The sequence below is a fragment of the Calypte anna genome, chromosome 7, assembly GCF_003957555.1.
Source record: "Calypte anna isolate BGI_N300 chromosome 7, bCalAnn1_v1.p, whole genome shotgun sequence".
In the NCBI taxonomy this organism is placed as follows: Eukaryota; Metazoa; Chordata; class Aves; order Apodiformes; family Trochilidae; genus Calypte; species Calypte anna.
In genome coordinates, this window is record NC_044253.1 from 32,223,672 (window position 1) to 32,246,677 (window position 23,006).

Sequence of the window (23,006 nt, forward strand, 5' to 3'; positions counted from 1 at the left end):
AGTTACTTCCACAAGTGTTTGCTGAAAGACATTTTTACTAATGGCCATTTAACACAACAAACCTAGGAATAAGCACATTCATTTAAATACTCTGGGTATTTTGTGTGCTTTGGAGGAAAGGTTGCTGCCGTAAGCAATTCTGTGTCTCACAGCTGCCCTTACAAACACTGCTGTGCTTACCATTTGCTACATAACACCTCCACTAGAAATAACAGCAACGATTCTTATTTTAATTGTTATTAATATGCTTCAGTGTATCACAGCAGGACTTCGTAGCAAATTTCCAAGGAAGATGGTTCAGTTCTCCCAGGCAATGCACATCCATCCAAGAAGAAAGCAAGCTCCTACTCAGGGGGACATTACCAGCAGCCTGGAGCACAGCAAACCCACAGCACCAAGCACTGAGAGCTCCAGCCTCTGCAGATTCCAGTGGGTCTGGAAAGAGAAAGAGGCCCCCTTGCTATATGTATAGGGCTATAGAGTAAGGGGGATTATGGTTTTGCATCTCACATTTCCATCTTTGAGGGCATTCAGCACATTACTGAGCATCCCAATTTGTTGTTATAACTTCTATCTTACTGTGCCAATGAAAAACAATGTTATCAGTGCAATCTTGACACATTCCTTGGCATCTAATGTTCCTTTAGTTTTATCATCATGTTGCTGAAAGATTACTCAACTGCTATCATGTCCTTTAGAGACTCAGAGCACACATTGTAGGAGCTGGATGCTGGCTCTAGCAGAGCACGAGTTACCAGTGAGCAGCTCACGGCACAGCACATTCAGCTGCACTTTTGTTTCCCCTAAAAATGAAGCATGTGCTTTTCTAATGTGATCTTTGGAAAGACAAAACAGTCAGAGTATGGGGAAGTCACTGGAGCAGCATGGGGACCTGTCCAGACTGCAGAGCTGATCCTGAGGGCAACTGAGCACCCTCATGGCCACCCAGGATTACAGCTGCTGCTGGATGAGCTCTGGCACACAGACCTGCTGCCTGCCATGCACCTGGACTGCAGCAGTACCTAAGCCCTGCTTTAACATCAGGTCACCAGTACAGGTATCAGACATCTTGAATCGTTGCAGACTCAGTTTATATTGCATTGAGTCCCTAGGATCCCAGAGGATCCTAATGCCAGCCTACTGCAACGAAGGAAACACAGCCGCATGTTTAAGAGCAAATACAAAGTAAGAAAAAGAAAAGATTAACACCATTTACTAACCACACATACTGAAAAAAATCAGCCTATCACAAGAACCAGGATGACTCAGAATCATGTAAATAGCTTCTGTGATTTAGCACTGACTGACACCCCTTGTATTAAAATAAATTGCCCAAGATTTCTCATGAGCTCCATGCTAACTCACTCCATAAAACATCAGTGAAAACGCAGCCGTTCGTAACTATCGAGAAGCTTCACTTGGTGGCAAATAATACAATGATCTGTCCCCTGCCCAGGACATGGAGAGGAAGTTAATCTGCACCTCCAGACTTTCAGGGATTGTTCCAGGTTTGTAAAGCATGAGTCAGCAGTACTGCTGCTATGGAGGTTTTTTTCCCTAGCATGCTACTGGCAACACAGTCTCTTCTGCCATTTCCCAGCTCTGGTAGGCAGTGTAAGTGTCCATCAGGAAAGAGTCACCTTCTGTATGAAATGGGACAGGTGAATTGGCTGGAATTATTTCATTACCATGGTAAAAGCCATTGCAGACTGTACAATCACAATATCATTTGATACAGCAAACAGGTCCACCAGAAAAAAGAGTTAAGTTGATGGCTGAAGGCAGGAGAAATTCAGTATTTTATAAAATGTTTTCCAACCTTTTTATTGGTACTGCTACTACAGTAAGACCACAGTCCTCTTTGTCACTGCAGCCAAGAGAAAAGCCACTGTACTAAGTCTCATGATCAAATCTTGCACGTATGCAGCATCCTCTGGAACTCAGGGATCTCAGTCATTCTGAGAAGCTGATGAATACACCCACTGAGGAATACATTGGCATTTCTTTGTCTGCTTTACAGACAAAGAAAATAAGGACAAAAAGGAGGATGCAAGCTTTCAAAAATTAACCTGGCAGCTAACAGCCCTTCACAGGAGCCACAGGCCGGCATCTAATCACTTCTTCCTCCAACTGATGTCATGTGAACTGAGCTCCTGGTTCAATTCATCCTCTACTGCATTTCAGCACTTTGATAGTTCGTTTCTTGACAGGTCAGTTTCTTGACAGGCCCTTCCTAAAATCACTACATCAAACTTCTGTTAACTGTTCCTGACTCTTAATATTAAAACACAACTTGACAGGAAGCATAGGACAGAAACATATTTACTTCCTAGAAATGAAAAACAGAAGAAATGAGAAAAACAGTCTTGTGTGGGTTACATTCTCCCTAGCTAATAATTCTTGAGTTCTTTAACCAATTTCAGCCTGCTTTGGTGCAGAAGTAGAGATCACTGTCTTCCTACAAGTCACATGAAAAGAGACATCCAGAAGAAGACACAGTGACCACTCTCAGTGTCTCAAATGAAAGGAAAGCCAGAGGACCCTTTTTTGCCACTGAAAAATCTGCCTTGGAGATAGTTTCTCCAATCAATGAAAAAGCAGGAAAATCTTCACTGAGAATTCTTCATCAAGAACAAGACACAAATCAACAACAGGAAAGTGAGTTTGAAGCTCAAAAAATAAAAACCTGTTTCATGTAACCATATCATAGGACAAGACAACATGATCTACTCCTAGTTAGCATGCTGAGGATGTTGAGACCATAAAGAAACCTCCTCACCTCCATTGCACCTGCTAAGAGAGTGCCAGATAACAAGTGGGGTTAAAAACCAGATGATGATCTCAGAAGTGGGGCAGACATGGGGGGGCCCAAGCTTGCTCCTGATGCTCCTGGGGCTCCAGGAGGATGCCCCAGATCCTCCTGGGGAGGAACTGACATCCCACCTGGCTCCTGAATTCCTGTGGCACATCTGCTCACCAAGCCATTTCTTTAAATGAAGGCAAGCACCAACAACCACATCATCCTGGGTGCCCACCCTGGAGTCCACAAACTGCAACCCAACACACCTCATTGTGTTGGATTGCCACTGCATGCTATGGCTTCTGTGGCCTTTTTGTATCAGCTAACAAAATGTTTTTCTTTTGATATGCCACGCCACCTTATGCTACCCCGAGGCCATAGGATTTTTAAATCCTGCTCAATTCATTTTCTTAGTAAGTGCCCCTTACCACTACACTTCAAGAAAATTATATTGCTTGAAATAATTCCCATTTTTTTCCTGCATAACATCTCATTTTCTTCTTCGCAGCCAGGAGGAATGATTCATAACATAAATCTTAAAAGCCTAGATCAAAGGAGGAGGTTAAAATGGCTGATAAATGAGGTGTAAGAAATATATATGCATTGCTTATTTAAAAAAAAAATCTCCTCACCAGCTCTGATTTATTAACAAATAGTTGTCAGACTTTGTTTTTAGGAGACCAGAAAGGACTGATAAGATGCTGTGCACAGGATGTAAGAGACATTTCCATAGGAGATGAAAACCAGGGATCATGTTGTCAAAAACTGGACTCACTATCCAATGATAGTGTAAAAACCAGGCAGTTCTACTCATCTGCTAACAATGCCATCACTTCTGTGGACGAGAGATCTTTCCAAATTTCCCCAATGCTGCAGCAAAACCTTGGATTTTGACATCAAGCCCAGCATTAGTCCTTGAGACAGAGTTTGCAAAACTTTAATGAAATCAGATGAGACTGCAGTTTGGCTTGTTGTCCTTGGATAATGGAAGTGAAATTAAAAGTAGAGGGAAGCGAAGGGACTTGCTCATAGCTAAAAACAGATTGCTGAATGCATTTTTTTCCAAAAATTAAAGCACTTTATACACTATGTACTTGAGGTTTTTCTATTTCAATGAGTCTAGTGGTAATGGATACCAGGAGGAAACAGTATTAAAAGCAAACAAGAAAAACTAACAAGTACAGCATTCCTCTGAAGAAGTTTATTTAGCCAGAAAAATTTATTAAGGTAAGAAGACTCCTGCCAAAACCAGAAAAAATCCGAGTGCCAAGGGAACAGAAAGATGTGTAGAAGAGGACAACTAGGAATAGAATTGTATGTAAGAAAAACAGGAAAGAGAATATCCTGAAAAACTGAACAAATTATTACCCCCAGGAAACAGCAGCTCTCAGTCAACCTTAGCAATTTATTGCAGTGATATTGATTATTCATTGCATTTCAGAGGGATGTATTGCTGCTGGCAGTGGCCCATATCCTTGCCAGCACTGACATTCTGGTTTGGGGTTCCTGGCTGGGGATACAGCCTGCCCATTTCAGGAGAGTAGGCTTTCTCACACGGTTCTCATTACTCCTGGTTTGCTCAGGCCAGAAACATAACTGCTTTTCATGAAGAATTTCTGACCTTTTTTATTCAGTTTTCATAAGGCACTGCAAAACTTCAGACTAAAGACACATGTAGGTTTTGACTGCTGCCCTACAAATACACACGTTCCCTTCAGGTCTAAGCGCAGAGCTAAGAAGTATGATCAGCCATAGGACACCTGGGAAGAACAACACATGATAAAGTCTGGTTTGGTCTCTCCACTAAGGTGGAGGGAGAAGATTTTCAGTCCTGACTAGCTTTTTTCTTCCTTTAACCTTTTTTTAAGAGCACAGTCCCCACTGGAAATCAATGAGATCTGTATTCCAGAAGCATTTGAGACATCTGTGTTTGATACAAAGAAAGTCACTTAATGTCTTTTGTTCTGCATTGTTTTATCTCACCGATTCCTTTACAGCATCAAGGGGTTAAAGCAACCAAAGCCAAAAGATATTAGTGCAAAAAAGGATAATAAATGACTTCTCTTGGGAACAAGCAATGACACTGTCAAAAAAAACCAGCAAAAAAACAGTCTGTGGGCTTCATTTTTATACACAGAAATAATTCATGGTGTCAAGAAGCCATCAGACACATGTTCTTCCAGCCCTGCCCCTCCCTGCCAGGCTACTGTGCGCAAAAACCCCATGCTGAGAAAAACGTGGGTTTGGGCAGCAGTGAAGGGGTTAAAAGAAGTTTCCCTCCTCCATGAAAACGATCTGGTATGAAACCACCACTATGCTTTTTGCTGTGTGCTGTGATAGATTGTACCTGCTCTGAGCAAGCCAGGGAGTTTAACCCTGTTCTTGCTGATGCTGAAATCCATCTGAAGAAAACCCCAACCCCTGACAGGGCTGGAGGCTTTTCCATGCCCTGGCTGCACTAACCCAAGACAATAGGCAGGCACTTGCCCCTCGGTAGCTGCAGCAGCTGAAAGGACTGATTAAACAGCTAGAGCATAGGCGTACACATCAAAAATAACTTTACAGTGCCTGCCAAAACAATCCCAAAATCCACACAAAGCTGCAAGCAAAACACACTTCGACAAAACCAAGAGTAACAACCACCGTTTAAATAAAATTAAAAAAAAAAAAAAAGCAGAAAAAATACCAAAACAAAGAATGGCCCACACCCTGTATGACATTCATTCCCATATTGCCAAAATCCCATCCAAATAGAGGTATCCTACCTTTGTGATCTGTGAACAAGCAGACTCCAGTCAGTGTGTCAGGTCCAAGACTATATACTGGTGAATCTGTTAATATAAAAGAAAAGCAGGGGGTGGAAATCTGAAAATACCTGATATTTTCTGAAAAACAGTTTTTAGGTATGAGAAAAGTAGTTTTTTCTATTAAACAAAGGCATAGATGCATAAACATACCCACACAAGTACATGTGTATAAAGGCTGTGTGCCTATAATATACAGTATGTATGCAGCAAATACGTCTACAAACAAAACCAAACAAGTTTATTACCTACACATTTAAATTCATCCAGCGTGCACATCCACAGAATTTAATCGACAGCAGATTAAACCCACAAAGCTACAGCATAAAGGTATAACTCTTTCAAACCCTCAAGAAACAAGCAAAGGTGACATTTTTAAAAGAAAATCATTACCAGCTCATATGCTGCCACACCACAAAAGCCTATCCTTAAATAGGCTCCCTTAAATAAGGAGTGTTGTTATCCATCGGCTCGCTGCCTATCTCCAGACAGACACAGTCTGCAAGCCACCAGCTCCTATCTTCCATGCGTACGTCAGGAAAAGGAAAACTGCAAATTAGAAGAAGTCCCCGCAGTGGTGAAAAGGAAAAGAGGGTGAGTGGGAGAGGAAGAGGGAGTTCGCTGGCCACAGAAATTTCCAGAATGATGACAAACCAGACGGCTCCGCCATCACCCACTTACAATAGGATGCTGCACCTCGCGGCTGCTGGAGCAGTTTGTCAAGGGGCTGCTGGTATCAAATGCCTGACAGGCATTTTAATTGCATCCAACTAAGTGTGTCCCTAGGAATCGGGCCTTTAATCCCATGAATATCATCAATTGGTCTCTTTTGTGCTGCTGCCAAACACAGGCAGGCACGCACTGCACACAGGCAGCAGCGCACCCGGTTCCCCCCACAATGACGATCCAAATCCTGAGCAGGTTTTAGGGAGGGTACACACTGAAAAGGAGGTCTGGAGGGATTTAGCATTTTCTGCACTACAGATTAGGAGGGGGATTCGCTCTCCCCCTTTATTTTTGCTATCTAGTATTCCTGTTCACATGTTGGAACCAGCTCGCCTGTGCTGTTGTTATTCGAGCCCTGCCTTTGCTCATTCACACCAATGGGAAAGAAAGCCAGGAACAGGGAAGAACTGCTGCAGGACCGTAGGGATGAGCAGACACCCTTCAGGAATCATAAAAGAGAGGAACAGGGGTTGCTGCACCGTTCAGCTCACAAATGAGGTGATGTGACGGGTCCAGTTTTACCGCCTCTCTTCAGCTGTCACATCTGCCTTGATCTCACCCTCCTATTCCAAGGTTTTCTCCAGAGAAATGTTAATCTGAGTAGGATAAGGGACTTGGGAACTGGGAAATCACCCAGGGTTTTGGGAGGAGACACAACACAACTGGGGAAGGGCAGCAGAGAAGGGGGTAGAAGAACATGAAGGAATCTTCTTTTTAGAAAGAACTTGAAGGTGAGAAAAAGTTGCAGGTTTCCTTTTGAGCACTGTAAGTTTGTAATGAAATGCCTTAAACAGCAAAGGAGCAGCCAAGAGAAACCAGTGAGCCCAACCACATTCCTAAAGGCTGAAGACAAGCTTACACAGCCCTGCAGTCAGGACTCGCAAGCTAACAAGATCCACTTCCCAATGGCAAGCTGGTGTTTCACAGTCGTAGTGACAGCAGAGTCCTTGAGAGGGAAAGGTGTCAATGGGAGAAGGAAACAGCTCTCTACCACACAGTCTGGGAGAGGTCCAACCTCCAAACCCCACTTAACCTCTGAGAGGTACACGGGGCTTGCAGGAAGGAGTAACAAATCTTCCATGGATTTTCTAGGGCTTCTCTCACAAATCTTTGGGAGTAGATAGATGCACAGGGAATAGATTTCTTTCTGCCTTGGCCCGCAACAACCTGGAGAAGATGACTTTTCACCCATCCATCAAATTTTGCATTCACCCTCATTCTGTTAACAGATTCTCATGCATCTGTCCTGACCTGACAGTTTTCTCCCACTCTAAACCATCACAACAATGAGGAGGACAAGGAAATGGAAGAAGGCAGCCCCCCCGAGCCAGCCTTTAGGACATAAGGATGATGATGGAGCAGGCACTGCAAGGCAGCAAAAAGGCCTTCAGAAGGAATGGAAACAATGAGCAAGAACAGTCCTAGAGCAGTTTTTAGACCTTTCCTCTGAGAAAGCCTCCTGTGACTCATCAGATGGGGTGCCTGCTGCTGCCAAATCTCCCACTGCAGAGCTCATCCTTTGCAGAAACCAAGGAAACTCTAATTCTGCCCTTGTCTTCCTCAGCTCCATCATTTAACAGTCAGAGCTTGGTTCACAGCACTGCTACCATCTCCCCCTTGTTTCTACAGCTTCCCTCCACCAGCCACTCTTTCACACAAGCAACTAGGAGATCTAAGAAGTCCCAAAAACACAACCATGGAGAGTTGGGATGGTGGAAGGGCAGTAAGAAAGTCCTGAAAACTGTCTTGCGATTTCTCTCAGATGTTCCTGATGGAGCTCACATGGGGCTGATACTTATATCCAGGCTGTTTCCCACACACTGGAGCCCACGAACAAATCTTCAGCACCCATCCACATTGCCTTCACTCTGCCTACTCTTTTCATATTCCTATAAAATCATTTCTGACAAGACAAAAGGCCAAGGAGACAGGGATGAAGGGCCTAATCCAGGCAGATGCTGGAACAGAAAGAACATTTAGCCCTGTCTGAGATTTAACCTCCTGTTATCTTGGCTCAGCCAGGAAAGCAGGATCAGCCATAAAGCAACCTCATAACTTAAACCTGATGCTTATCAAAGCAGTGAAACAGAAATGCTTGTGAACAAAAAGAAAACACAAACAGCTGACAAGTCAGGGTCCTGAAAATGTTTAAATCATGAATTCATGCTACATTGTGCACTTTCAGCACAAAGAGGAATAAAGACATTTAGAGACTCGGGAAAGGAGGAGGTAAGTGTGTGTCTGACGCCTGGTCCAAACTCTAAAAGAGAACTGGAATGTTCAGGCAGGCTTTTCTCTTTAAAGCTGACATTCATTCAATACAGTGCATTCAGTTTCATTACTGTACTGTAGGAGGGCACCAAAAACCTACTGCTGGGCAGAGAAGGAGATAGCTTCCATTGTAACAGAGTATTTAGAAGATCCAAAGCACAAGAGAGATTAACAGCAGAATTCTTCTCATTTTCAGAATAATTAAAAAAACAAAAACAAACAAAAAAACAGTTAAGGGTCTTGAGCTTGTCCAAGGTCATGCACAATCTCTGTTGCCAAGCCAGGCTGGGAGACCCTCCAGGAGCCTCAGCTCTCTCCATCCAAACCACTGCTGAAATCTTGTAACCAGCCTTTAACAAAGGACTCGGGGGTTGATTGCTTCTTTTTAGCAAAGCCTGGGTGAACATTTTACGAAATTTCTAAAATAGCATCCAGTATCATCAGTGAGGTACATTAAGAGGAATAAGCCTACTGAACAGAAACTGAACCACTCTGGTAAAAATAGTTCTGGAACAGGGAATTTTTATTCGCTATTATCTTACCACTTGTAACAGTGCTGGGGATGGCTGCCTGCTGGAGAGGTTGAGGGGAGATTGATGTTTCACCAGACTCTGTAAATATTACCTGCTCTGCTGCAGCAGTAATAAACGTCAGCCTGTCCCATTTCATCAGCCATCTGAGCAACAACCTTGCTATATTCTCCCCTCTCCTTGAAAAGGGGTGGGTAAGAATAAAAGGGCATTAATTAATTCTGGGAAAAAGCATGCAGTATATTAGCTCTTTCAGTAGGGCTACACAGTGAAGAGGGCTGAGGCTGGAGCCACAGTCTGCATCTCTATGGTTACTGATAAAGGAGAGGATGGAGGGTGGGGAGGAGTTAGGGACAGCTGCAGGCTGAGTTAGCAGCTTCTGTGGGCAAAGGATTTCAAGGCAGGTTACAACATTTCAGGATGCAGAGGGGCCCTGGTTTTGTTTTCAGTCTTCCCACCACAGAACTAGGTGCCAGAAGTCATCTACCCGGCTCACACAGCCAGACCCTTTCAGCAGCCTTTTCAATTGCATTTCCTTCACACCAGCCATGCCCCAGGCTTCATATCCACAGCACATTTTAACATCTTCACAGGACTCACCTCTCCCTCCTCCTAGGCTGCCCACAAAGCAGGCCTGTACAGGTGACACCCCAGTGTCCTTCCCCAGTATCCATGCAAAGGCATCCCGCTTCACACTGGCTATCAGGGCATCTGCCTCACACCCATCAACGCAGCAGCTGACACACCACAGGCTTCTGTGCAGCACAGTTATATAAATGAACCTTCAAAAAACCCAGGCAAATTATGTCCTCCCTTTCCCCTACCTCAGCTTATTTGTTTCAGACCTGTCAGATGGATATTTTCAGGCATGATCTCTCTTTTGTGAATCCACTCTGACTCTCCTCAACTAAATAATAGATACGAGGAACAGCTAGAAAGGGATCTCCTATTTCATTTTCACCCTGTGCCAGCATGTCACCAAAATCAAGCTGGAAGAGATAGCAGGGTATTTGAATCCTCCCAGGCCTGCTTTTCAGAGCAACCACTTCTGTGCAGAACCATTTGAAGCTACCAGATAGATGTATTTTGGGGTTTCCATAGGAAATCCTTGGTTTCTAGCTTAGAGACCTGTGAAGGTAAAAGAATAAGAAAGGAAAATTCAGGGAAAGTGTTTGTTAGCCCCCAGACCTCATATGCATATGTGGTATAGTTACTAGTCACAGCTGCAAAGCAAGCTTTTGTATAATAACCCCACAATAAACCATGACACATGGAGGGCACAGCCCAGTCTCACCACTTGCCCAGCCCACTGCCTCCGGAGTGGCAGTGGCAGCTGGAAAAAGCACCCCAAGCTCAAAATCCATCCACAAAGGAAAACAAAAAAAAAAATGGGCAAGCAGTCACCCTTGAAATTTTGACATAGCAGAAGCAACTCTGTCTCAGAGAACGACTGAAACATCATTAAACTCATCTGATGTGTCCCCACCAGCACAGCCTGCAACTGCCTTGCCAGCAACACACTGGGCACAGTGATGTCCCCATTGCTCCTGGAAGACAATTTCCATTTTCAGTTGGTTCCTTGAGCTTGCAATATCAGAAATCAGTGAATAGCATCAACACTCCTGCAGAAATCAATGCCTCTTGAGCATGCCAGTACTTTCCACAAAGCCAGACCACTGGGCTGCACACATCCAAGAGCAAAATGTCTTCAGAGGCTGAGACAAACCTCTGCAGTCAACACTACACTATTGGGAAGCTCAAAGATTATATGAGCTAAGACAAAGCTCCTCTCTGACAGTCCCGAGCCACTGGAATGCTGACAATAGATTCATTATTATTTTAAAGAGGTAGGTGAGAGAGGGGGGGTTCTTCTTTCCCATTTACATTTTGTCTTTAATTCTATTTCCTGCAGGGAGCTAAAGAGCACAGTTTTGCATTACCACATAAATGGTAGCTGTGGTGTTACAGCCACAACAAGCTAAAGTCACAGTGGAAGGCAAGTTTTCATGGAACAGTATTTGCTCTTATCAGAGCAGTGTTGGTGCACAGACTGGTCAAAACATAAATGCTAATTAAACCTCTGGTATACCTAAAGATACCGTTTTTCCCTACAAATCCTCCCTCACACATTAACAAAAGGTGGAGGCAGCTCCCATGATCACCACAAGCACCAGGTTGTGTGATGCACTCAGGATTCACAACCACCCCAGAGAAAAGTGGGATGACATGAGGTTTTTGTCAGTCTCTCAGAAACTGATTTTTTTTTTTTTCTGGGTGAAAATTAAGACTTATGGGTGTCAGAAAAAGGCAAAGGCTACTGACATATTAAAACAATGTTTGTGGCATTGCCTTGATGTTACAAGGTAACCAATTGCCTTTTGTAATCCCAGTTCTCAAAACCACCTTCCCACTACCTGTGCCTGTCTCTTTGCTCCATTGTCTCCATCCACTTGCCTTTCAAATGCTGCTTTATTCTCACTCCTGTTCAATTGGTTTCCCATTCTTCCCTTTCACTTCCATCACTGCCCTCCCTTCTTCACACATCCTTCCTTGACCTCCTTTTGATAGCTGCCACTTAACAACCCTTGCCTCCCAAGGCACCCCAAACAGGTGACAGACACAGAAAAGCCAAAGCCCTGAACAACACATGCTGATTGACATCTGGATAGCATTGTGTTCAGTTCTGGAGCCCCCAGCACAGGAAGGACATAGAGCTCTTAGGGCAAGTCCAGAGGAAAGCCACAAAGATGATCAGAGAGCTGGAGCACCTCTGCTATGGGGAGAGGCTGAGAGTTGGGGTTGGTCAGCCTGGGGAAGAGGAGACTCCAGGGAGAGCTCATAGGGGCCTTCCAGTACCTGGTGGGGCTACAGGAAAGCTGGGGAGGGAATTTCATAGAATCATAGAATCATAGAATAGGCTGGGTTGGAAGGGACCTCAGAGATCATCGAGTCCAACCCTTGATCAGCTACCGCCACAGTCACTAGACCATGGCACTGAGTGCCATATCGAGTCGCTTTTTAAATGTCTCCAGGGACGAAGAGTCCACCACCTCCCCAGGCAGCCCGTTCCAATGTCTGATCACCCTTTCCGTGAAAAAATTCTTTCTAATAGCCAATCTGAACTTCCCCCGGCACAATTTAAGACCATGCCCTCTTGTCTTTTTGAGAGTTGCCTGGGAAAAGAGACCAACCCCTGCCTGGCTCCATCCTCCTTTCAGGTAGTTGTAGAGAGCAATGAGGTCTCCCCTGAGCCTCCTCTTCCTCAGGCTGAACAGCCCCAGCTCCCTCAGCCTCTCCTCATAGGATCTGTGTTCGAATCCCTTCACCAGCTTGGTTGCCCTCCTTTGGACCTGTTCAAGGACCTCAATATCCTTCTTGAACTGAGGGGCCCAAAACTGAACACAGTACTCAAGGTGTGGCCTTACCAGGGCTGAGTATAGGGGCAGAATCACCTCCTTGGACCTGCTGGTGACGCTGTTTCTGATACATGCCAGGATGCCATTGGCCTTCTTGGCCACCTGGGCACACTGCTGGCTCATGTTCAGCTTCCTGTCAATGCAGACTCCCAGCTCCCTCTCTGTCTGGCTGCTCTCCAACCACTCTGTCCCCAGCTTGTAGCGCTGCATAGGGTTGTTGTGGCCAAAGTGGAGGACCCGGCACTTGGCCTTGTTGAAGCTCATCCCATTGGAGTCAGCCCATCTCTCCAGTCTGTCCAGGTCCCTCTGCAGAGCCCTCCTGCCTTCCAGCTGATCAACACTTCTCCCCAGCTTGGTGTCATCGGCAAACTTGCTGATGATGGACTCAATCCCCTCATCCAAGTCATCAATGAAGATATTGAACAGGACTGGGCCCAGTACTGATCCCTGGGGGACACCGCTGGTGACCGGCCGCCAATTTTTACAAGGGCATGGAGTGATAGGACAAAGGGTAATGGCTTTAAACTGAAGAGGGGAAATTTAGGTTAGACATTAGGAAGAAATTCTTTGCAATGGACACGGTGAGGCACTGGCACAGGTTGCCCAGGGAAGATGTGGATGCCCCATCCCTGGAAGTGTTGAAGGCCAGGCTGCATGGAGCTTGAAGCAATTGGGTCTAGTGGAAGTTGTTCCTGCCTACACAGGGGGGTTGGAACTGCATGTTTTTTAAGGTCCCTTCCAACCCAAACCATTCTGTGATTCTATGACAGAGGTTTTTATTCTGCTTGCCTGCACTGGTTCTCCTTCCTCCACAGCTTCATCTGTCTTTATGGGCAATCCTACCCTTTGCTCTCTGCTTGCAGAGGAAAGGAAAGCAATTGCCTAACATACCTGCATAAGTGACAGCTTAAAAACCAGGTTCTTAAAACTGTAGGATCCAAACCCACTAGTTAATGCTGAAAACCATGATTGACTTCCTTGTTTCACCTCTGCCTGTACAAAGAAACATCCTGAAACCATGTAAGGGTTGGTACCATCCAGCTCATCCCCAGCCTTAACCTCAGCTTCACCAAGAGGTTCTCTGATAGCCCTCGAGAACACACAGCCATCATCCCACTGCATGTCCACACTAAGGCCTATCATACCACTTGTACCTTAGAGACATACAAAGGGTTTTTCCATCCTATCACACGTCTTATGGCTAAGAAAATACTGCAGATACAAACCCTACTGTTTCTATTCATCTTTGCTTTGGCCTGGCTTACCAGTGGGGTGATGAATCAAGATAACAACTTGCCTACAGTAACACATCACAGCTACTGTACAGAATTTATTCAAACATCAGCTTGTATTTCCCCTAGCCACGTAGCCTAATGGCTTACAATTAACTGCCAGGTCATATGCCACCTCAGAAGCTTTAGTTATTATTCTGTATTAAATTTATAAATAAAATGCTGCATATTCACAAATCATTAGTTGAATCAGACTCTGCACAACACACGATTAAAATAAAAACTCTGAGCTGGCATAGCCTTAAACGTAGATGAACATAGATAAAGTGATAACTGCTATGTAAACTACACAAATTTATCTAATAATAGGTTTTCTAATAATAGGTTTTGGGCAGTATTTCTGTTAAAATCTTATTTATATTTAGGTCCATGTGTAAGTAAACATTTAAGTTCTGTTTCAGTCAGAGGGATATTAGCATGTAGTGAAACACAGTTTTGAAAGATATTTGCCTGAACTGGGTCTGTTATCTGGGATTCCTTTCAGAGAAAAGGTATTTACTCCTTCATTTTCATACTGTGAGCACTGTGATAGAGCACTGGCAGAGGCTGCCCAGGGAGGTTGTGGAGTCTCCTTCTCTGAAGACATTCAAAACCCTCCTGGATGCATTCCTGTGTGGCATGCCCTATGTGATCCTGCTTGGACAGGGGTGTTGGACCTAGATGATCTCTAGAGGTCCCTTCCAACCCTTCAACATTCTATGACTTATTAGAAATATCTTCCCTTGCAGCTAAGCAGTGCCCTCCTAAAAGCTGCTGGGTGGTTATTTTCTCCCATGCCCACACTTCCCTTGAAGGTATTTTTTTTTAAATTGGTTAAGCTTAATAACTTACTGCTTTTCCTCGACAGCTACACCAACCAGACCGACAACAGAAATTGCAGAAACATGTAGCTACATGTAGCAGAATTGGTCTGAACAGCTTCTCACTTAGCAGGGCTTTATGTAAGGAAGGCAGCCAGGCAGAAACCCACAGAGGAGCTACCAGCAGCTGAGCCGCGCAGAGGGGGAACAGCTCTGTCCTCACCACAAAGGAGAGGTGACAAAAGCCACCTCATGAGAATGCTGCCACCAGGCAGCTGGACCCACATGGGCACATCTGTGGCACCATGCACTCACAATGCAACAGCTTATTCCCTCTTCACTTGGACACCCAGGTCCTTGGTGAGGAGATGCTCCTGTCTGATAGCCGTTCTTCCCAGACTGCAGATTTCCAGAAAACCCATCCATAATTCATCATCGCTTTGACCTCTAAGACAAAGCCCAGCAAAAACCACCTGAAGCCCTCTCTGACTTCAGTGCATTTGGATCAGAACTTTTGTTTTACCCTTTACTCTTGCAGTGCTTCAGATAAAAGCAAGGAGGGTGGGCAGGGGGTGCGTTACAGCCTCTTTGTAGAGGGCCCCATTGCAAAGCTCTTCTTAATAGATTTTTGACTGCTGCATTTACTGTGAAATGAACATAGCAGATACTGTAGCATAATTCATTTGCTACTTGTGATTGATTCTTGTTTTAATCACCATAAAAGCAGGTTTCCTGTGGTTAACATACTGAGCCTATCCCTTCATTGCTTACAGACACTGAAGTCAGCCACGGTTCCACTGAGTTCACAGCAGTTGCTACATGATGACTGAAATGGGTTTAATGACTGGAGACTCTGATTGGGGTTTCATTCACCCTGGTCTCACACACTGCTGTCCAGAATGATTTTTATGGTTTTTGTACATGAGAATTAGTCCCCTCATCCCCAGCAGGCAGTTGCCTCCAGGGTGGACAGCAGGAGCTGTTTGACAGCACTGTTCTGCTGCCCATGAGCTGAGGGCACGAAGCAAAGGGTGCCACATCCAATCGCCATCACCAGGGAGACTTTCAGGAGGTACAACCTGATTACAGTCAAATCTGCTTCATTAGAACAGGACAGAAGACAAGGAACTCATTAGGTGAAATGGAATTTTGTCTAAAGGAAGGACTTTGGGACTTATCTGATATACCTCAAGAGACGTCACCTTCTTTTAGATGAGCTACTTTGATCAATGGCATTTTAGATGACAGGTCCAAGAGGCGGCACTGCCACTCGTTGGGGACCTTCTCCTGCTGTTTTGACAAATGCTACAGGAATTCCTACTACTGTAAGCCACCTGGACACTGGTTTACATGGTGTTCAAAAAACCAGGGTGGCACTGTTTAGCAGAGGAGGGACCCTATGGGTCAGAGGACTTGGGCACCTATGGAAATATGATCGGAAGTAGGAGGTGAGTAGGCAGAGGTGGGCATGGGGAGAGAAACTGACAGTCTTGGCTCTTCTGCCATCCTACCTGGGTTTGTTTGGAAGATTTCCATTTGAACTGGCAGACAAAAGAACAAGGCACAGACAGATCAAAAGACAACGGTTTATGCTTTGTGCAAGGCTCCTGAGAAACAGAGAACCATAAGACAGAAATAAGGGATTTAAGCAGCTTTAACAACAAACTCTACCAATACAGAGGAAGAATATGCTAAACTTCATCTATAAAAAATATAGAAGTCATATAAAAATCTCAAATAAAAATCATGCAAAACCCAGAAACAAACATCATGTAACTAAGGGACAGCAAAAGCACAGAAATACTTTAAAAAAAAAAAAGCGTACGGAACAAAATGAATTCCAGTTATCAGAGAACATAAACATAAAAAGCAACCAAAAAAGACTAAATGCAATCTGAAAAGCAGACAGGGTAAGTCACGGTTCAGCAGAGAAGCAAAGATGATGCACAGAAGGGAATGATTCAACATATTCAACATTTGCTTCCATTTTCACAAGTTAAGATCAACAGCGAGCAAATACTGCATGCAATTAATTTTTAAAAGAAGCAGAACCTCGGGTCAGAATAGGAGAGAGCTACTTAAGAAACACTCAAAACAAGAGAGATGCAGCTCAGGAATTTTTGTGAATCCTCCCTGATTCAAGAAGGTTTCAGAGCAGATCCCAGAAAAGATCAAACATCACACTCACTCACAAAGCTGTGAAAAATTAGAAAACAGGCAGCTAAACCTTATCCCTGCAAAGGTTTTAGAAAAAAAATAAATGAACAAGTAGTTTGCAAGCACCTACAGCACAACAGCTCGAGTACAACAGTAGTTGTAGTTGCTGGTAGCAACATATTGACCAAAGCTTCTAAGTTACAAATCCCAACAAATTAATCTCATTCCCTCCTGATTTTGCACTTTTAAAATTTGGGGTTGACTCCCAGTTAGGAGAAACCTGTCAGACTTTAGGAGAGCATCTTTAAAACCAAAGATCATTGCAGCATACTGCAGAGCATCTCCCCAGTCTATGAGCAGGAAATAAGAAAGAAAAAGACTGAACTGCATATTGAGAGATGAGGCCTCAGACACAGAACTGGACAAATCAGGAGTAAGAAGCTTGGCAGGAAAAGGCTTACTGTGGCCAAAAAAAAGACAAATCAGATTTTTATTTATCCTAATGGGAATGCTGTCACTAAAACAGTGGGATAATTATTCCATCTTCTTTGTTGGTGGCAATGTCTCAGCTGGAGAAATGCCAGAATTTGGGGTTTGCACAGTAAGAAATACAGTGGCAAACTAGGGGGAGTCCAGACATAAGCAAAAGGGAGAGTCTGGGAAAACGTTCTTGTAATCTTTCCTTGTCAAGCACGTGTTTTCAGACAGGTTTCTCTGAAGTACAGAAATCCAAACAGTAGTAAAAATCTACCACAGTATGTAATTTATGAGGATAAAGCAAGCATGCAATTACATTCTAAATCAATGGCTTGAGTGGGGGGGATTGGGGGAGTGGGTAAGAGTGGAACTCCTGAGCTAATTAAAAGAAAACGATTCTTTGGTGAGATATAAAAAACAAAACCAAAAAACCTAAAAAAAACCCTAAACAACACAAAATGGCTACTGAGGAAGGTCAGACAATTTATTTATGCACTTATTTTTATAAAAAGAGTACCAAGGACAGTGTCTGGCCATGCTGCCACCCTCCCTAGGGTGAGTGAGGATCCTGTTGTCCTATCCCACAGGCACCTGGTTTCTCTAACAATACAGCTGTGCACAGACTGAGCAACTGGTCTAGCCCCCAGCAACATTCACCTCAGCCACAGGACTGACTGATTCTGCCTTCCCTTTTCTCCATCCTTCAGGTTGGCTTCCCAGGAACCCAACCTAGGACCACCAGGATGCAGAACACATCACTGCACCAACATTGCTCCCTCCCCAACTTTGTAATCTGGGCCACTCGTGGTGATGGGGAGGCTTTGGGGCACAATGGGTCTCATATTTGAGCAAAACCCCAAAGCAATGGTGCAGAACCAGCAAGTGAAAAACCAGGAGCACAAAACTATTAAAAAAGATTGCAGAAGGAACGAAGAAGAGAGAATAAATGGAATAGCTAATACACATTTGCTCCAAGGTTCTCTCTGCACCAATTGGCAAAAAGAATACAACTGAATCATTAATAATTGAAGCAACTTGAAGACAAAGGCATTTTCAGCCATTAGATAAAGGGATGAAAGAGGTCTGTAATGAGTGGGAAGGAGGGGGTTATATTTAAAAGAAATGGTTCCTTTGTAAAATGAGAGCAAACATTCTCATTATTAATGCAGACAGATGCATCTGAAAGACCTTATTCAGCTGATGGTATCACTGAACAGCCTTTTGGACACAAACTCTACACTAACAATATTAAACAAGGACAGGAGACTGCTGTAGCAAAATATAAAGTGTCACTTGTTTATACTTTTGAGCTTCATAAACCATTAAGGGATTAATATTAGCAAGCATCCAGCTTTCTGAGCTTTTCTTAACTCCAATGATGCTCTGCGTGTAGCTGATGGGAGTCTGAGCTCTCATTGATTTTGGAACTTGGCTCTGCAAACCAAGTCAGCACCAACATCACTAGAAAAGCACACTTGGTATTCCTTCCCTGAAGCAGAAACTTGGACAAAGGGATTTGTACCTTTGAAACCTGTAAAGGCCATCAGCAGTGGACTCAGGCACACTCATGTCTGCCTGTGGTTCAAAGTAAAAGACAGTTTCTGAGCACCCAAACTATGCAAAAAGACAAAGGGCATGCTGATTTTCCTGGCAAGCTGCCATATTTTGGGAGAAAGGTGTTAATGAAAACTCAGTAAGATTGAAAGTCATTGTTTTCATCTCAAAGAGTAAAAAGCTACAACTTAAAAAACAGTACAGAAAAGATCACATTAGATAAAAGAAAAGAATAAAAGAAAACAAAACAACCCACCGCTCTGCATCACTTGCACTAGTAGCAACCTGTCATGAACCAAAAGCTCACACTGACAGGGTAACTAACTTCAAATCAACTACTGGTGTATTCACCCAAAAAGCTATTCCTGCAAACCTTCCTAAGCCCCAGGAATACAGCAGGCACTTTCAGAATTATATTATCACACCATTACTCACCACAGCTAAAGCTGATGGGAAACAACCAATCTACTGCTCTGCAAGAAGACAGAAAATGCAGGGGAACACCACCATGTAGCACAACCTCTCTGCAGCCCCACCTGAACAAAAACTATGGAGAGGAAGAGGATGGCCCACCTCTAACTCTTCACATCCAGAGGACTTCTTCCCAACATGAAAACCGAATTTTCTGGTCTTCTAAGATTTGCTCAAGTCACCTTCTGCTGTCCTCTGAACATACCCACTGCAACCAGCAAGACAACTGGAGTGGCGGTGGTTACTGGACCCGGGGAGGCACTGCAGGACAGACCCCCCGGGGCCTGTTCCTGACTGTGCTCTGCAGGTACTTGAATGAAGCCACAGAAGTGGAATGGACAGAATCCATTTTATGAGGAGAGTGAGATTGTTTTTTCTTCTTTTAGCTGCTGGGGGTCTCTAACATGTAGACTGCCCTCCGTAACTCCTGGCTTTGGGGCACTGTGTTATTTTCTGGAGTCCCCCTGGCATCATCCCTTTTTGCAGATCTTGCTGTGAGTTTGGAAATGTTGTGCCTGCTGTGCTGTGGCTCAGCAGCATTTCAAGGAGCAGGGAGGGAGCTTCAGGGGCCATTCATCCCACCCACTTCAGTGTCAGTCTCCCCCAAGGGCACACTTACCTCCCACAACTGCAGAGCCTTCCCTTTGGCTCAGCCTAGAAATCAAACCCCAAGAAATCTCAAGTACATTAAACTTGTATTCACTTCACTTAACAGCAGCTCTTGCAAATTGCCTAATATTTTCTATTGTTGTCCTTAATGATTTTTAATTGCTTTCCAGCTGCAAACAAAAAACTTTGGACAGAACATGGACAACTGGCAACATCTTTCTTTAAGATTTCATTGCCTACACTCAGCTATAAATTTTCTGCCTGGCACAGCTTTCACAGGACAAGAGATTAGTGGAATAGGAATGGGTTTTCATTGTAGGATTTACTCTCTATTCATTGCATATGTGAGAATTTTAAGAGACAAAATCACCCTGTGTGTTCATTTGGAAACTACTGATACACTCTTCAACTTAATTTCTTATTCTTTGCTATTCAAAGACAAAACTTCGAAGAACCACAAAACAAATACATATTGCACTTCTTAATAAAAAGAAACCACAAAAAGTCATTATTAAATCATGAGCAGATTTATTAATAAAAAATTCAGGGCCATGCCTAAATACCTGCCAAATACAAAAAAGCAGTACACAAAGAAAACACAATAACCCCACACCACCTGCTGCAAAGAGTTGCAGGTCAAGTATCAGAAAATTCACACTTGTAGAACTGCCTGAGCCTTTGTTAACTTCTGGTATTTTTCCAGGATATTTTGATTCTATGCTACAACATGTCATCTGTTCAGGCCACCACAGGACTGGGAGCTCTAGGAAAACTCCTCCTAAGGGTTTCCCAAACAGCATCCACTGCTTACACCTGAGTGCTGAAAATAGTCAGACTGCAATGCTGGGAACCACACTTTTCTCCCAGCAGATTGCATTTGCTTATCCTTCTCCCTGGATTTAGGCCACTTCCAGTTGCTGGGCCCCATTAGTCTAGCAGGGAGGAGCCCTAATAAAACCAGCTTTCTCAAACCAGATTTTCTTCCTGCTGCCATTCCCCACTCCTATATTCAGGGTTCAAAAATAAAGAGGCAAGGAGGAGCATACACCAAGGTTCAGGTAAGGACACCAACAGGATGGGCTTTCTTTTCCTTACACCTGTCACAGAGACCAGGAGGATCTTCTCAGTAAAAACACATCTCTTTACACATGCCCTACCTACAGAATGGTTCTACTCTCTCATCTTTCCAAAATTTCAAAATTCTGTTACTCAAAAAGTTTAACAGGAAGCATGGCCAGCAGGTCAAGGGAGGTGATTCTCCCCCTCTACTCCACTCTCATGAGAGTGCAGAGCTGTGTCCAGTTCTGGAGCCCCCAGCACAGGAAGGACATGGAGCTCTTAGGGCAAGTCCAGAGGAAAGCCACAAAGATGATCAGAGAGCTGGAGCACCTCTGCTATGGGGAGAGGCTGAGAGTTGGGGTTGGTCAGCCTTGGGAAGAGGAGACTCCAGGGAGACTTTACAGGGGCCTTCCAGAACCTGGTGGGGCTACAGGAAAGCTGGGGAGGGAATTTTTATAAGGGCATGGAGTGATAGGACAAAGGGTAATGTCTTCAAACTGAAGAGGGGAGATTTAGGTTAGACATTAGGAAGAAATTCTTTGCAATGGACATGGTGAGGCACTGGCACAGGTTGCCCAGGGAAGATGTGGATGCCCACTCCCAGCAAATGTTCCAGACTAGGTAGGATGGTTGCTTGGAGCAACCTGGTCTAATGGGAAGTGTCCCTGCCCATGCAGGGGTATTGGAACCAGATAATCTTTAAGGTCTCTTCCAACCGAAATCATTCTATGATTCAGCAATTAAACACAGGTAAAAGATGAAAATACCGAAAAGCACTCAAACATATTTTTAAAAAAAACAAACTATATAAGATTACCTTATCCTCCAATTTCTGCTTTCTCAGTCAGTACCCAGGGGTCACACCTGATGGTGGGGAAAAAAAATAGCAGTTCTTTCACCCTCTTGAAGCTCATAAAGCTTTCAGACTAAGAAAACACTGCCTTCACCTCAAAGATTTAGGATAATTTTGAAATGTTGCTGTGTTATAAGTAGAGAAACAAATGTAAATAAACCTAAAATTAGATCAATGTTGAATACACACACTTGCATTTCTGGCACTCCATCTCTTCCATCTTTTTCTGCTTGTTCTTCAACCCACTTGGCTCAGGCCCCCACCGGAGTCCTGCAGTCTCCCAGCCCTCCCCAGAACAAGGCTTCCCCAGCCACCCCACACTCTCTCTGCGCACTGAGGTCCTTGGGTACACACTAAACACACACCCCCAGCCAACTCATCCTCCACGAGCCATCAATGCTCTCTCCCCACCATGCCCCAAACCTACACAGTGTTCTTCCTGCTGAATCCTTCACTGTGCTCATCCACTTCTGTCTCTCTTCCCCTGCCCCACTTCACCCAAAGCAAACCAAGTGGTATTTAACCACCTCACAGTGGTGCCAGGAAGCCCAACTCATTATTGCTTTGCATTGTATGCCTCAATCCTCAAGTGAAAGCTGTTCAGTATGTGTGCTGGGCCCTGTTGTCAAACTCCTTTTCAAAATTCAATGAGCACGCCACTGGGACAAGCAAAACAGAGCAGTGTTTTCTCTCCACTTTCCCCACCTTTAAAGCCTTTTGCCTTGTCTCTTCCCATCCCCTTGAACAAGGGAGAAACCAAGTGTAGGATCCTTCTCTATATAAAGCTATAGTTTATTAATAAACATACACACACACCAGATTGTCTCCAACATATAGCCAAAATAGAAGTAACCGAGCACTATTTTATTTTTTTATGCCTTGGCAGAAATGATTTTACACTTCAGTAACTTAAAAAACAAGTCACTGACCAGCAAATGCCTTCTCCCCAGCACCAATCTGAGCAGAAGGCAGAGTGCAAAAGGCAGGTACCACTTGAAGATAAAAGTCTCCTGACAACGTGTCCCTAATATCCACACACTGAGCAGGTGTTTGCCATCTGATAGAGAATGAGATAAACTAAAAAGCTTAAGGCTCTTTTTGCTCTCTCATTTTATTTTTATTCATCAAGCCCTCCACATGTTGCTATTGAGTTTCTGTGGTTCAAGGTTTTGCCCCTTTAAAAGACT

The 23,006-nt window shown here is 44.1% G+C and overlaps 1 long non-coding RNA gene across 1 annotated transcript in view; it reads right to left on the reverse strand.

Moving 5' to 3' along the window:
* Window positions 1–23,006, reverse strand: part of LOC115598577 — a 121,146-nt gene that overhangs the window by 25,236 nt on the left and 72,904 nt on the right. The window contains exon 3 of the long non-coding RNA XR_003987745.1: window positions 5,566–5,631. This is a non-coding gene — a long non-coding RNA (uncharacterized LOC115598577). The remainder of the gene's footprint in view (window positions 1–5,565; window positions 5,632–23,006) is intronic.